Source organism: Macaca mulatta, chromosome 7 (assembly GCF_049350105.2).
Source record: "Macaca mulatta isolate MMU2019108-1 chromosome 7, T2T-MMU8v2.0, whole genome shotgun sequence".
Classification (NCBI taxonomy): domain Eukaryota; kingdom Metazoa; phylum Chordata; class Mammalia; order Primates; family Cercopithecidae; genus Macaca; species Macaca mulatta.
This window is the reverse complement of record NC_133412.1, coordinates 63312626-63329228: the sequence shown is the minus strand read 5'-3', so window position 1 is coordinate 63329228 and position 16603 is coordinate 63312626.

Below are 16603 nucleotides of genomic sequence, written 5' to 3'. Positions count from 1 at the left end.
CAGATATTTCGGATCCCTTTGAAGACTATAGGGCCAAAAGAAATATCCTCCGATAACAAAGAGAAAGAAGCTTTCTGAGAAACTTCTTTGTGTTCTGTGAAATCATCTCACAGAGTTACAGCTTTCCCCTCAAGAAGCCTTTCGCTAAGACAGTTCTTGTGGAATTGGCAAAGTGATATTTGGAAGCCCATAGAGGGCTATGGTGAAAAAGGAAATATCCTCAGATGAAATCTGGAAAGAAGCTTTCTGAGAAACTGCTGAGTGTTCTGTTAATTCATCTCACAGAGTTACATCTGTATATCGTGGATCTCTTTGCTAGCCTTATTTCTGTGGAATCTGAGAACAGATATTTCGGATCCCTTTGAAGACTATAGGGCCAAAGGAAATATCCTCCGATAACAAAGAGAAAGAAGCTTTCTGAGAAACGTCTTCGTGTTCTGTGAAATCATCTCAGAGTTACAGCTTTCCCCTCAAGAAGCCTCTCGCAGAGACAGTTCTTGTGGAATTGGCAAAGTGATATTTGGAAGCCCATATTGGGCTATGGTGAAAAAGGAAATATCATCAGATGAAATCTGGAAAGAAGCTCTCTGAGAAACTGCTGCGTGTTCTGTTAATTCATCTCACAGAGTTACATCTGTATGTCGTGCATCTCTTTGCTAGCCTTATTTCTGTGGAGTCTCAGAACAGATATTTCGGATTCCTTTGAAGACTATAGGGCCAAAGGAAATATCCTCCGATAACAAAGAGAAAGAAGCTTTCTGAGACACTGCTGAGTGTTCTGTTAATTCATCTCACAGAGTTACATCTGTATTTCGTGCATCTCTTTGGTAGCCTTATTTCTGTGGAATCTGAAAACAGATATTTCGGATCCCTTTGAAGACTATAGGGCCAAAGGAAATATCCTCCGATAACAACGAGAAAGAAGCTTTCTGAGAAACTTCTTGGTGTTCTTTGAAATCATCTCACAGAGTTACAGCTTTCCCCTCAAGAAGCCTTTCGCTAAGACAGTTCTTGTGGAATTGGCAAAGTGATATTTGGAAGCCCATAGAGGGCTATGTTGAAAAAGGCAATCTCCACAGATGAAATCTGGAAAGAAGCTTTCTGAGAAACTGCTGTGTGTTCTGTTAATTCATCTCACAGAGTTACATCTGTATTTCGTGCATCTCTTTGCAAGCCTTATTTCTGTGGAATCTGAGAACAGATATTTCGGATCCCTTTGAAGACTACAGGGCCAAAGGAAATATCCTCCGATAACAAAGAGAAAGAAGCTTTCTGAGAAACTTCTTTGTGTTCTGTGAAATCATCTCAAAGAGTTACAGCTTTCCCCTCAAGAAGCCTTTCGTAAGACAGTTCTTGTGGAATTGGCAAAGTGATATTTGGAAGCCCATAGAGGGCTATGGTGAAAAATGAAATATCCTCAGATGAAATCTGGAAAGAAGCTTTCTGAGAAACTGCTGAGTATTCTGTTAATTCATCTCACAGAATTACATCTGTATTTCGTGGATCTCTTTGCTAGCCTTATTTCTGTGGAATCTGAGAACAGATATTTCGGATCCCTTTGAAGACTATAGGGCCAAAGGAAATATCCTCCGATAACAAAGAGAAAGAAGCTTTCTGAGAAACTTCTTTGTGTTCTGTGAAATCATCTCACAGAGTTACAGCTTTCACCTCAAGACCCCTTTCGCTAAGACAGTTCTTGTGGAATTGGCAAAGTGATATTTGGAAGCCCATAGAGGTCTATGGTGAAAAAGGAAATATCCTCAGATGAAATCTGGAAGGAAGCTTTCTGAGAAACTGCTGAGTGTTCTGTTAATTCATCTCACAGAGTTACATCTGTATTTCGTGGATCTCTTTGCTAGCCTTATTTCTGTGGAATCTGAGAACAGATATTTCGCATCCTTTTTGAAGACTATAGGGCCAAAGGAAATATCCTCCGATAACAAAGAGAAAGAAGCTTTCTGAGAAACGTCTTAGTGTTCGGTGAAATCATCTCACTGAGTTACAGCTTTTCCCTCAAGAAGGCTTTCGCTAAGACAGTTCTGGTGGAATAGGCAAAGCAATATTTGGAAGCCCATAGAGGGCTACGGTGAAAAAGGAAATATCCTCAGATGAAATCTGGAAAGAAGCTTTCTGAGAAACTGCTGAGTATTCTGTTAATTCATCTCAGAGAGTTACATCTGTATTTCGTGGATCTCTTTGGTAGCCTTATTTCTGTGGAATCTGAAAACAGATATTTCGGATCCCTTTGAAGACTATAGGGCCAAAGGAAATATCCTCCGATAACAAAGAGAAAGAAGCTTTCTGAGAAACTTCTTGGTGTTCTGTGAAATCATCTCAAAGAGTTACAGCTTTCCCCTAAAGAAGCCTTTCGTAAGACAGTTCTTGTGGAATTGGCAAAGTGATATTTGGAAGCCCATAGAGGGCTATGGTGAAAAAGGAAATATCCTCAGATGAAATCTGGAAAGAAGCTTTCTGAGAAACTGCTGAGTGTTCTGTTAATTAATCTCACAGAGTTACATCTGTGTTTCGTGGATCTCTTTGCTAGCCTTATTTCTGTGGAATCTGAGAACAGATATTTCCGATCCCTTTTGAAGACTATAGGGCCAAAGGAAATATCCTCCGATAACAAAGAGAAAGAAGCTTTCTGAGAAACGTCTTTGTGTTCTGTGAAATCATCTTACTGAGTTACAGCTTTGCCCTCAAGAAGCCTTTCGCTAAGACAGTTCTTGTGGAATTGGCAAAGTGATATTTTGAAGCCCATAGAGGGCTATGGTGAAAAATGAAATATCCACAGATGAAATCTGGAAAGAAGCTCTCTGAGAAACTGCTGAGTGTTCTGTTAATTCATCTCACAGAGTTACATCTGTATTTCGTGGATCTCTTTGCTAGCCTTATTTCTGTGGAATCTGAGAACAGATATTTCGGATCCCTTTGAAGACTATAGGGCCAAAGGAAATATCCTCCGATAACAAAGAGAAAGAAGCTTTCTGAGAAACTTCTTTGTGTTCTGTGAAATCATCTCACAGAGTTACAGCTTTCACCTCAAGACCCCTTTCGCTAAGACAGTTCTTGTGGAATTGGCAAAGTGATATTTGGAAGCCCATAGAGGGCTATGGTGAAAAAGGAAATATCCTCAGATGAAATCTGGAAAGAAGCTTTCTGAGAAACTGCTGAGTGTTCTGTTAATTCATCTCACAGAGTTACATCTGTATTTCGCGGATCTCTTTGCTAGCCTTATTTCTGTGGAATCTGAGAACAGATATTTCGGATCACTTTGAAGACTATAGGGACAAAGGAAATATCCTCCGATAACAAAGAGAAAGAAGCTTTCTGAGAAACTTCTTTGTGTTCTGTGAAATCATCTCACAGAGTTACAGCTTTCCCCTCAAGAAGCCTTTCGCTAAGACAGTTCTTGTGGAATTGGCAAAGTGATATTTGGAAGCCCATAGAGGGCTATGGTGAAAAAGGAAATATCCACAGATGAAATCTGGAAAGAAGCTTTCTGAGAAACTGCTGAGTGTTCTGTTAATTCATCTCACAGAGTTACATCTGTATTTCGTGGATCTCTTTGCTGGCCTTATTTCTCTTTAATCTGAGAACAGATATTTCGGATCCCTTTGAAGACTATAGGGCCAAAGGAAATATCCTCCGATAACAAAGAGAAAGAAGCTTTCTGAGAAACTTCTTTGTGTTCTGTGAAATCATCTCACAGAGTTACAGCTTTCCCCTCAAGAAGCCTTTCGCTAAGACAGTTCTTGTGGAATTGGCAAAGTGATATTTGGAAGCCCATAGAGGGCTATGGTGAAAAAGGAAATAACCTCAGATGAAATATGGAAAGAAGCTTTCTGAGAAACTGCTGAGTGTTCTGTTAATTCATCTCACAGAGTTACATCTGTATTTCGCGGATCTCTTTGCTAGCCTTATTTCTGTGGAATCTGAGAACAGATATTTCGGATCCCTTTGAAGACTATAGGGCCAAAGGAAATATTCTCCGATAACAAAGAGAAAGAAGCTTTCTGAGAAACTTCTTTGTGTTCTGTGAAATCATCTCACAGAGTTACAGCTTTCCCCTCAAGAACCCTTTCGCTAAGACAGTTCTTGTGGAATTGGCAAAGTGATATTTCGAAGCCCATAGAGGGCTATGGTGAAAAAGGAAATATCCTCAGATTAAATCTGGAAAGAAGGTTTCTGAGAAACTGCTGAGTGTTCTGTTAATTCATCTCACAGAGTTACATCTGTATTTCGTGGATCTCTTTGCTAACCTTATTTCTGTGGAATCTGAAAACAGATATTTCGGATCCCTTTGAAGACTATAGGGCCAAAGGAAATATTCTACGATAACAAAGAGAAAGAAGCTTTCTGAGAAACTTCTTTGTGTTCTGTGAAATCATCTCACAGAGTTACAGCTTTCCCCTCAAGAAGCCTTTCGCTAAGACAGTTCTTGTCGAATTGGCAAAGTGATATTTCGAAGCCCATAGAGGGCTATGGTGAAAAATGAAATATCCTCAGATGAAATCTGGAAAGAAGCTTTCTGAGAAACTGCTGAGTGTTCTGTTAATTCATCTCACAGAGTTACATCTGTATTTCGTGGATCTCTTTGCTAGCCTTATTTCTGTGGAATCTGAAAACAGATATTTCGGATCCCTTTGAAGACTATAGGGCCAAAGGAAATATGCTCCGATAACAAAGAGAAAGAAGCTTTCTGAGAAACTTCTTGGTGTTCTGTGAAATCATCTCAAAGAGTTACAGCTTTCCCCTCAAGAAGCCTTTCGCTAAGACAGTTCTTGTGGAGTTGGCAAAGTGATATTTGGAAGACCATAGAGGGCTATGGTGAAAAAGGAAATATCCTCAGATGAAATCTGGAAAGAAGCTTTCTGAGAAACTGCTGAGTGTTCTGTTAATTCATCTCACAGAGTTACATCTGTATTTCGTGGATCTCTTTGCTAGCCTTATTTCTGTGGAATCTGAGAACAGATATTTCCGATCCCTTTTGAAGACTATAGGGCCAAAGGAAATATCCTCCGATAACAAAGAGAAAGAAGCTTTCTGAGAAACGTCTTTGTGTTCTGTGAAATCATCTTACTGAGTTACAGCTTTGCCCTCAAGAAGCCTTTCGCTAAGACAGTTCTTGTGGAATTGGCAAAGTGATATTTGGAAGCCCATAGAGGGCTATGGTGAAAAAGGAAATAACCTCAGATGAAATATGGAAAGAAGCTTTCTGAGAAACTGCTGAGTGTTCTGTTAATTCATCTCACAGAGTTACATCTGTATTTCGCGGATCTCTTTGCTAGCCTTATTTCTGTGGAATCTGAGAACAGATATTTCGGATCCCTTTGAAGACTATAGGGCCAAAGGAAATATTCTCCGATAACAAAGAGAAAGAAGCTTTCTGAGAAACTTCTTTGTGTTCTGTGAAATCATCTCACAGAGTTACAGCTTTCCCCTCAAGAAGCCTTTCGCTAAGACAATTCTTGTGGAATTGGCAAAGTGATATTTCGAAGCCCACGGAGGGCTATGGTGAAAAAGGAAATATCCTCAGATGAAATCTGGAAAGAAGCTCTCTGAGAAACTGCTGAGTGTTCTGTTAATTCATCTCACGGAGTTACATCTGTGTTTCGTGGATCTCTTTGCTAGCCTTATTTCTGTGGAATCTGAGAACAGATATTTCGGATCCCTTTGAAGACTATAGGGCCAAAGGAAATATCCTCCGATAACAAAGAGAAAGAAGCTTTCTGAGAAACTTCTTTGTGTTCTGTGAAATCATCTCACAGAGTTACAGCTTTCCCCTCAAGAAGCCTTTCGCTAAGACAGTTCTTGTGGAATTGGCAATGTGATATTTGGAAGCCCATAGAGGGCTATGGTGAAAAAGGAAATATCCTCAGATGAAATCTGGAAAGAAGCTTTCTGAGAAACTGCTGAGTGTTCTGTTAATTCATCTCACAGAGTTACATCTGTATTTCGTGGATCTCTTTGCTAGCCTTATTTCTGTGGAATCTTAGAACAGATATTTCGGATCCCTTTGAAGACTATAGGGCCAAAGGAAATATCCTCCGATAACAAAGAGAAAGAAGCTTTCTGAGAAACTTCCTTGTGTTCTGCGAAATCATCTCACAGAGTTACAGCTTTCCCCTCAAGAAGCCTTTCGCTAAGACAGTTCTTGTGGAATTGGCAAAGTGATATTTGGAAGCCCATAGAGGGCTATGGTGAAAAAGGAATATCCTCAGATGAAATCTGGAAAGAAACTTTCTGAGAAACTGCTGAGTGTTCTGTTAATTCATCTCACAGAGTAACATCTGTATTTCGCGGATCTCTTTGCTAGCCTTATTTCTGTGGAATCTGAGAACAGATATTTCGGATCCCTTTGAAGACTATAGGGCCAAAAGAAATATCCTCCGATAACAAAGAGAAAGAAGCTTTCTGAGAAACTTCTTTGTGTTCTGTGAAATCATCTCACAGAGTTACAGCTTTCCCCTCAAGAAGCCTTTCGCTAAGACAGTTCTTGTGGAATTGGCAAAGTGATATTTGGAAGCCCATAGAGGGCTATGGTGAAAAAGGAAATATCCTCAGATGAAATCTGGAAAGAAGCTTTCTGAGAAACTGCTGAGTGTTCTGTTAATTCATCTCACAGAGTTACATCTGTATATCGTGGATCTCTTTGCTAGCCTTATTTCTGTGGAATCTGAGAACAGATATTTCGGATCCCTTTGAAGACTATAGGGCGAAAGGAAATATCCTCCGATAACAAAGAGAAAGAAGCTTTCTGAGAAACGTCTTCCTGTTCTGTGAAATCATCTCAGAGTTACAGCTTTCCCCTCAAGAAGCCTCTCGCAGAGACAGTTCTTGTGGAATTGGCAAAGTGATATTTGGAAGCCCATATTGGGCTATGGTGAAAAAGGAAATATCATCAGATGAAATCTGGAAAGAAGCTCTCTGAGAAACTGCTGCGTGTTCTGTTAATTCATCTCACAGAGTTACATCTGTATGTCGTGCATCTCTTTGCTAGCCTTATTTCTGTGGAGTCTCAGAACAGATATTTCGGATTCCTTTGAAGACTATAGGGCCAAAGGAAATATCCTCCGATAACAAAGAGAAAGAAGCTTTCTGAGACACTGCTGAGTGTTCTGTTAATTCATCTCACAGAGTTACATCTGTATTTCGTGCATCTCTTTGGTAGCCTTATTTCTGTGGAATCTGAAAACAGATATTTCGGATCCCTTTGAAGACTATAGGGCCAAAGGAAATATCCTCCGATAACAACGAGAAAGAAGCTTTCTGAGAAACTTCTTGGTGTTCTTTGAAATCATCTCACAGAGTTACAGCTTTCCCCTCAAGAAGCCTTTCGCTAAGACAGTTCTTGTGGAATTGGCAAAGTGATATTTGGAAGCCCATAGAGGGCTATGTTGAAAAAGGAAATCTCCACAGATGAAATCTGGAAAGAAGCTTTCTGAGAAACTGCTGTGTGTTCTGTTAATTCATCTCACAGAGTTACATCTGTATTTCGTGCATCTCTTTGCAAGCCTTATTTCTGTGGAATCTGAGAACAGATATTTCGGATCCCTTTGAAGACTACAGGGCCAAAGGAAATATCCTCCGATAACAAAGAGAAAGAAGCTTTCTGAGAAACTTCTTTGTGTTCTGTGAAATCATCTCAAAGAGTTACAGCTTTCCCCTCAAGAAGCCTTTCGTAAGACAGTTCTTGTGGAATTGGCAAAGTGATATTTGGAAGCCCATAGAGGGCTATGGTGAAAAATGAAATATCCTCAGATGAAATCTGGAAAGAAGCTTTCTGAGAAACTGCTGAGTATTCTGTTAATTCATCTCACAGAATTACATCTGTATTTCGTGGATCTCTTTGCTAGCCTTATTTCTGTGGAATCTGAGAACAGATATTTCGGATCCCTTTGAAGACTATAGGGCCAAAGGAAATATCCTCCGATAACAAAGAGAAAGAAGCTTTCTGAGAAACTTCTTTGTGTTCTGTGAAATCATCTCACAGAGTTACAGCTTTCACCTCAAGACCCCTTTCGCTAAGACAGTTCTTGTGGAATTGGCAAAGTGATATTTGGAAGCCCATAGAGGTCTATGGTGAAAAAGGAAATATCCTCAGATGAAATCTGGAAGGAAGCTTTCTGAGAAACTGCTGAGTGTTCTGTTAATTAATCTCACAGAGTTACATCTGTATTTCGTGGATCTCTTTGCTAGCCTTATTTCTGTGGAATCTGAGAACAGATATTTCGCATCCTTTTTGAAGACTATAGGGCCAAAGGAAATATCCTCCGATAACAAAGAGAAAGAAGCTTTCTGAGAAACGTCTTAGTGTTCTGTGAAATCATCTCACTGAGTTACAGCTTTTCCCTCAAGAAGGCTTTCGCTAAGACAGTTCTGGTGGAATAGGCAAAGCAATATTTGGAAGCCCATAGAGGGCTACGGTGAAAAAGGAAATATCCTCAGATGAAATCTGGAAAGAAGCTTTCTGAGAAACTGCTGAGTATTCTGTTAATTCATCTCAGAGAGTTACATCTGTATTTCGTGGATCTCTTTGGTAGCCTTATTTCTGTGGAATCTGAAAACAGATATTTCGGATCCCTTTGAAGACTATAGGGCCAAAGGAAATATCCTCCGATAACAAAGAGAAAGAAGCTTTCTGAGAAACTTCTTGGTGTTCTGTGAAATCATCTCAAAGAGTTACAGCTTTCCCCTAAAGAAGCCTTTCGTAAGACAGTTCTTGTGGAATTGGCAAAGTGATATTTGGAAGCCCATAGAGGGCTATGGTGAAAAAGGAAATATCCTCAGATGAAATCTGGAAAGAAGCTTTCTGAGAAACTGCTGAGTGTTCTGTTAATTAATCTCACAGAGTTACATCTGTGTTTCGTGGATCTCTTTGCTAGCCTTATTTCTGTGGAATCTGAGAACAGATATTTCCGATCCCTTTTGAAGACTATAGGGCCAAAGGAAATATCCTCCGATAACAAAGAGAAAGAAGCTTTCTGAGAAACGTCTTTGTGTTCTGTGAAATCATCTTACTGAGTTACAGCTTTGCCCTCAAGAAGCCTTTCGCTAAGACAGTTCTTGTGGAATTGGCAAAGTGATATTTGGAAGCCCATAGAGGGCTATGGTGAAAAATGAAATATCCACAGATGAAATCTGGAAAGAAGCTCTCTGAGAAACTGCTGAGTGTTCTGTTAATTCATCTCACAGAGTTACATCTGTATTTCGTGGATCTCTTTGCTAGCCTTATTTCTGTGGAATCTGAGAACAGATATTTCGGATCCCTTTGAAGACTATAGGGCCAAAGGAAATATCCTCCGATAACAAAGAGAAAGAAGCTTTCTGAGAAACTTCTTTGTGTTCTGTGAAATCATCTCACAGAGTTACAGCTTTCACCTCAAGACCCCTTTCGCTAAGACAGTTCTTGTGGAATTGGCAAAGTGATATTTGGAAGCCCATAGAGGGCTATGGTGAAAAAGGAAATATCCTCAGATGAAATCTGGAAAGAAGCTTTCTGAGAAACTGTTGAGTGTTCTGTTAATTCATCTCACAGAGTTACATCTGTATTTCGCGGATCTCTTTGCTAGCCTTATTTCTGTGGAATCTGAGAACAGATATTTCGGATCACTTTGAAGACTATAGGGCCAAAGGAAATATCCTCCGATAACAAAGAGAAAGAAGCTTTCTGAGAAACTTCTTTGTGTTCTGTGAAATCATCTCACAGAGTTACAGCTTTCCCCTCAAGAAGCCTTTCGCTAAGACAGTTCTTGTGGAATTGGCAAAGTGATATTTGGAAGCCCATAGAGGGCTATGGTGAAAAAGGAAATATCCACAGATGAAATCTGGAAAGAAGCTTTCTGAGAAACTGCTGAGTGTTCTGTTAATTCATCTCACAGAGTTACATCTGTATTTCGTGGATCTCTTTGCTGGCCTTATTTCTCTGGAATCTGAGAACAGATATTTCGGATCCCTTTGAAGACTATAGGGCCAAAGGAAATATCCTCCGATAACAAAGAGAAAGAAGCTTTCTGAGAAACTTCTTTGTGTTCTGTGAAATCATCTCACAGAGTTACAGCTTTGCCCTCAAGAAGCCTTTCGCTAAGACAGTTCTTGTGGAATTGGCAAAGTGATATTTGGAAGCCCATAGAGGGCTATGGTGAAAAAGGAAATAACCTCAGATGAAATATGGAAAGAAGCTTTCTGAGAAACTGCTGAGTGTTCTGTTAATTCATCTCACAGAGTTACATCTGTATTTCGCGGATCTCTTTGCTAGCCTTATTTCTGTGGAATCTGAGAACAGATATTTCGGATCCCTTTGAAGACTATAGGGCCAAAGGAAATATTCTCCGATAACAAAGAGAAAGAAGCTTTCTGAGAAACTTCTTTGTGTTCTGTGAAATCATCTCACAGAGTTACAGCTTTCCCCTCAAGAACCCTTTCGCTAAGACAGTTCTTGTGGAATTGGCAAAGTGATATTTCGAAGCCCATAGAGGGCTATGGTGAAAAAGGAAATATCCTCAGATTAAATCTGGAAAGAAGGTTTCTGAGAAACTGCTGAGTGTTCTGTTAATTCATCTCACAGAGTTACATCTGTATTTCGTGGATCTCTTTGCTAACCTTATTTCTGTGGAATCTGAAAACAGATATTTCGGATCCCTTTGAAGACTATAGGGCCAAAGGAAATATTCTACGATAACAAAGAGAAAGAAGCTTTCTGAGAAACTTCTTTGTGTTCTGTGAAATCATCTCACAGAGTTACAGCTTTCCCCTCAAGAAGCCTTTCGCTAAGACAGTTCTTGTCGAATTGGCAAAGTGATATTTCGAAGCCCATAGAGGGCTATGGTGAAAAATGAAATATCCTCAGATGAAATCTGGAAAGAAGCTTTCTGAGAAACTGCTGAGTGTTCTGTTAATTCATCTCACAGAGTTACATCTGTATTTCGTGGATCTCTTTGCTAGCCTTATTTCTGTGGAATCTGATAACAGATATTTCCGATCCCTTTTGAAGACTATAGGGCCAAAGGAAATATCCTCCGATAACAAAGAGAAAGAAGCTTTCTGAGAAACGTCTTTGTGTTCTGTGAAATCATCTTACTGAGTTACAGCTTTGCCCTCAAGAAGCCTTTCGCTAAGACAGTTCTTGTGGAATTGGCAAAGTGATATTTGGAAGCCCATAGAGGGCTATGGTGAAGAAGGAAATAACCTCAGATGAAATATGGAAAGAAGCTTTCTGAGAAACTGCTGAGTGTTCTGTTAATTCATCTCACAGAGTTACATCTGTATTTCGCGGATCTCTTTGCTAGCCTTATTTCTGTGGAATCTGAGAACAGATATTTCGGATCCCTTTGAAGACTATAGGGCCAAAGGAAATATTCTCCGATAACAAAGAGAAAGAAGCTTTCTGAGAAACTTCTTTGTGTTCTGTGAAATCATCTCACAGAGTTACAGCTTTCCCCTCAAGAAGCCTTTCGCTAAGACAATTCTTGTGGAATTGGCAAAGTGATATTTCGAAGCCCACGGAGGGCTATGGTGAAAAAGGAAATATCCTCAGATGAAATCTGGAAAGAAGCTTTCTGAGAAACTGCTGAGTGTTCTGTTAATTCATCTCACAGAGTTACATCTGTATTTCGTGGATCTCTTTGCTAACCTTATTTCTGTGGAATCTGAAAACAGATATTTCGGATCCCTTTGAAGACTATAGGGCCAAAGGAAATATTCTACGATAACAAAGAGAAAGAAGCTTTCTGAGAAACTTCTTTGTGTTCTGTGAAATCATCTCACAGAGTTACAGCTTTCCCCTCAAGAAGCCTTTCGTAAGATAGTTCTTGTGCAATTGGCAAAGTGATATTTGGAAGCCCATAGAGGGCTATGGTGAAAAAGGAAATATCCTCAGACGAAATCTGGAAAGAAGCATTCTGAGAAACTGCTGAGTGTTCTGTTAATTCATCTCACAGAGTTACATCTGTATTTCGTGGATCTCTTTGCTAGCCTTATTTCTGTGGAATCTGAGAACAGATATTTCGGATCCATTTTGAAGACTATAGGGCCAAAGGAAATATCCTCCGATAACAAAGAGAAAGAAGCTTTCTGAGAAACGTCTTTGTGTTCTTTGAAATCATCTCACTGAGTTACAGCTTTTCTCTCAAGAAGGCTTTCGCTAAGACAGTTCTGGTGGAATAGGCAAAGTGATATTTGGAAGCCCATAGAGGGCTACGGTGAAAAAGGAAATATCCTCAGATGAAATCTGGAAAGAAGCTTTCTGAGAAACTGCTGTGTATTCTGTTAATTCATCTCAGAGAGTTACATCTGTATTTCGTGGATCTCTTTGGTAGCCTTATTTCTGTGGAATCTGAGAACAGATATTTCGGATCCCTTTGAAGACTATAGGGCCAAAGGAAATATCCTCCGATAACAAAGAGAAAGAAGCTTTCTAAGAAACTTCTTTGTGTTCTGTGAAATCATTTCACAGTGTTACAGCTTTCCTCTCAAGAAGCCTTTCGCTAAGACAATCTTGTGGAATTGGCAAAGTGATATTTGGAGGCCCATAGAGGGCTATGGTGAAAAAGGAAATATCCTCAGATGAAATCTGGAAAGAAGCTTTCTGAGAAACTGCTGAGTGTTCTGTTAATTCATCTCATAGAGTTACATCTGTATTTCGTGGATCTCTTTGCTAGCCTTATTTCTGTGGAATCTGAGAACAGATATTTCGGATCCCTTTTGAAGACTATAGGGCCAAAGGAAATATCCTCCGATAACAAAGAGAAAGAAGCTTTCTGAGAAACGTCTTTGTGTTCTGTGAAATCACCTCACTGAGTTACAGCTTTCCCCTCAAGAAGCCTCTCGCTAAGACATTTCTTGTGGAATTGGGAAAGTGATATTTGGAAGCCCATAGAGGCTATGGTGAAAAATGAAATATCCTCTGAAGAAATCTGGAAAGAAGCTCTCTGAGAAACTGCTGAGTGTTCTGTTAATTCATCTCACAGAGTTACATCTGTATTTCGTGAATCTCTTTGCTAGCCTTATTTCTGTGGAATCTGAGAACAGATATTTCGGATCCCTTTGAAGAATATAGGGCCAAAGGAAATATCCTCCGATAACAAAGAGAAAGAAGCTTTCTGAGAAACTTCTTTGTGTTCTGTGAAATCATCTCACAGAGTTACAGCATTCCCCTCAAGAAGCCTTTCGCTAAGACAGTTCTTGTGGAATTGGCAAAGTGATATTTGGAAGCCCATAGAGGGCTATGGTGAAAAAGGAAATATCCTCAGATGAAATCTGGAAAGAAGCTTTCTGAGAAACTGCTGAGTGTTCTGTTAATTCATCTCACAGAGTTACATCTGTATGTTCTGGATCTCTTTGCTAACCTTATTTCTGTGGAATCTGAGAACAGATATTTCGGATCCCTTTGAAGACTATAGGGCCAAAGGAAATATCCTCCGATAACAAAGAGAAAGAAGCTTTCTGAGAAACTTCTTTGTGTTCTGTGAAATCATCTCACAGAGTTACAGCTTTCCCCTCAAGAAGCCTTTCGCTAAGACAGTTCTTGTGGAATTGGCAAAGTGATATTTGGAAGCCCATAGAGGGCTATGGTGAAAAAGGAAATATCCTCAGATGAAATCTGGAAAGAAGATTTCTGAGAAACTGCTGAGTGATCTGTTATTTCATCTCACAGAGTTACATCTGTATTTCGTGGATCTCTTTGGTAGCCTTACTTCTGTGGAATCTGAGAACAGATATTTCGGATCCCTTTGAAGACTATAGGGCCAAAGGAAATATCCTCCGATAACAAAGAGAAAGAAGCTTTCTAAGAAACTTCTTTGTGTTCTGTGAAATCATTTCACTGTGTTACAGCTTTCCTCTCAAGAAGCCTTTTGCTAAGACAATCTTGTGGAATTTGCAAAGTGATATTTGGAGGCCCATAGAGGGCTACGGTGAAAAAGGAAATATCCTCAGATGAAATCTGGAAAGAAGCTTTCTGAGAAACTGCTGAGTGTTCTGTTAATTCAACTCACAGAGTTACATCTGTATTTCGTGGATCTCTTTGCTAGCCTTATTTCTGTGGAATCTGAGAACAGATATTTCGGATCCCTTTTGAAGACTATAGGGCCAAAGGAAATATCCTCCGATAACAAAGAGAAAGAAGCTTTCTGAGAAACGTCTTTGTGTTCTGTGAAATCACCTCACTGAGTTACAGCTTTCCCCTCAAGAAGCCTCTCGCTAAGACATTTCTTGTGGAATTGGCAAAGTGATATTTGGAAGCCCATAGAGGCTATGGTGAAAAATGAAATATCCTCTGAAGAAATCTGGAAAGAAGCTCTCTGAGAAACTGCTGAGTGTTCTGTTAATTCATCTCACAGAGTTACATCAGTATTTCGTGGATCTCTTTGCTAGCCTTATTTCTGTGGAATCTGAGAACAGATATTTCGGATCCCTTTGAAGAATATAGGGCCAAAGGAAATATCCTCCGATAACAAAGAGAAAGAAGCTTTCTGAGAAACTTCTTTGTGTTCTGTGAAATCATCTCACAGAGTTACAGCATTCCCCTCAAGAAGCCTTTCGCTAAGACAGTTCTTGTGGAATTGGCAAAGTGATATTTGGAAGCCCATAGAGGGCTATGGTGAAAAAGGAAATATCCTCAGATGAAATCTGGAAAGAAGCTTTCTGAGAAACTGCTGAGTGTTCTGTTAATTCATCTCACAGAGTTACATCTGTATGTCCTGGATCTCTTTGCTAACCTTATTTCTGTGGAATCTGAGAACAGATATTTCGGATCCCTTTGAAGACTATAGGGCCAAAGGAAATATCCTCCGATAACAAAGAGAAAGAAGCTTTCTGAGAAACTTCTTTGTGTTCTGTGAAATCATCTCACAGATTTACAGCTTTCCCCTCAAGAAGCCTTTCGCTAAGACAGTTCTTGTGGAATTGGCAAAGTGATATTTGGAAGCCCATAGAGGGCTATGGTGAAAAAGGAAATATCCTCAGATGAAATCTGGAAAGAAGATTTCTGAGAAACTGCTGAGTGATCTGTTATTTCATCTCACAGAGTTACATCTGTATTTCGTGGATCTCTTTGCTAGCCTTATTTCTGTGGAATCTGAAAACAGATATTTCGGATCCCTTTGAAGACTATAGGGCCAAAGGAAATATCCTCCGAAAACAAAGAGAAAGAAGCTTTCAGAGAAACTTCTTTGTGTTCCTTGAAATCATCTCACAGAGTTACAGCTTTCCCCTCAAGAAGCCTTTCGCTAAGACAGTTCTTGTGGAATTGGCAAAGTGATATTTGGAAGCCCATTGAGGGCTATGGTGAAAAAGGAAATATCCTCAGATGAAATCTGGAAAGAAGCTTTCTGAGAAACTGCTGAGCGTTCTATTAATTCATCTCACAGAGTTACATCTGTGTTTCGTGGATCTCTTTGCTAGCCTTATTTCTGTGGAATCTGAGAACAGATATTTCGGATCCCTTTGAAGACTATAGGGCCAAAGGAAATATCCTCCGATAACAAAGAGAAAGAAGCTTTCTGAGAAACTTCTTTGTGTTCTGTGAAATCATCTCACAGAGTTACAGCTTTCCCCTCAAGAAGCCTTTCGCTAAGACAGTTCTTGTGGAGTTGGCAAAGTGATATTTGGAAGACCATAGAGGGCTATGGTGAAAAAGGAAATATCCTCAGATGAAATCTGGAAAGAAGCTTTCTGAGAAACTGCTGAGTGTTCTGTTAATTCATCTCACAGAGTTACATCTGTATTTCGTGGATCTCTTTGCTAGCCTTATTTCTGTGGAATCTGAGAACAGATATTTCCGATCCCTTTTGAAGACTATAGGGCCAAAGGAAATATCCTCCGATAACAAAGAGAAAGAAGCTTTCTGAGAAACGTCTTTGTGTTCTGTGAAATCATCTTACTGAGTTACAGCTTTGCCCTCAAGAAGCCTTTCGCTAAGACAGTTCTTGTGGAATTGGCAAAGTGATATTTGGAAGCCCATAGAGGGCTATGGTGAAAAAGGAAATAACCTCAGATGAAATATGGAAAGAAGCTTTCTGAGAAACTGCTGAGTGTTCTGTTAATTCATCTCACAGAGTTACATCTGTATTTCGCGGATCTCTTTGCTAGCCTTATTTCTGTGGAATCTGAGAACAGATATTTCGGATCCCTTTGAAGACTATAGGGCCAAAGGAAATATTCTCCGATAACAAAGAGAAAGAAGCTTTCTGAGAAACTTCTTTGTGTTCTGTGAAATCATCTCACAGAGTTACAGCTTTCCCCTCAAGAAGCCTTTCGCTAAGACAATTCTTGTGGAATTGGCAAAGTGATATTTCGAAGCCCACGGAGGGCTATGGTGAAAAAGGAAATATCCTCAGATGAAATCTGGAAAGAAGCTCTCTGAGAAACTGCTGAGTGTTCTGTTAATTCATCTCACGGAGTTACATCTGTGTTTCGTGGATCTCTTTGCTAGCCTTATTTCTGTGGAATCTGAGAACAGATATTTCGGATCCCTTTGAAGACTATAGGGCCAAAGGAAATATCCTCCGATAACAAAGAGAAAGAAGCTTTCTGAGAAACTTCTTTGTGTTCTGTGAAATCATCTCACAGAGTTACAGCTTTCCCCTCAAGAAGCCTTTCG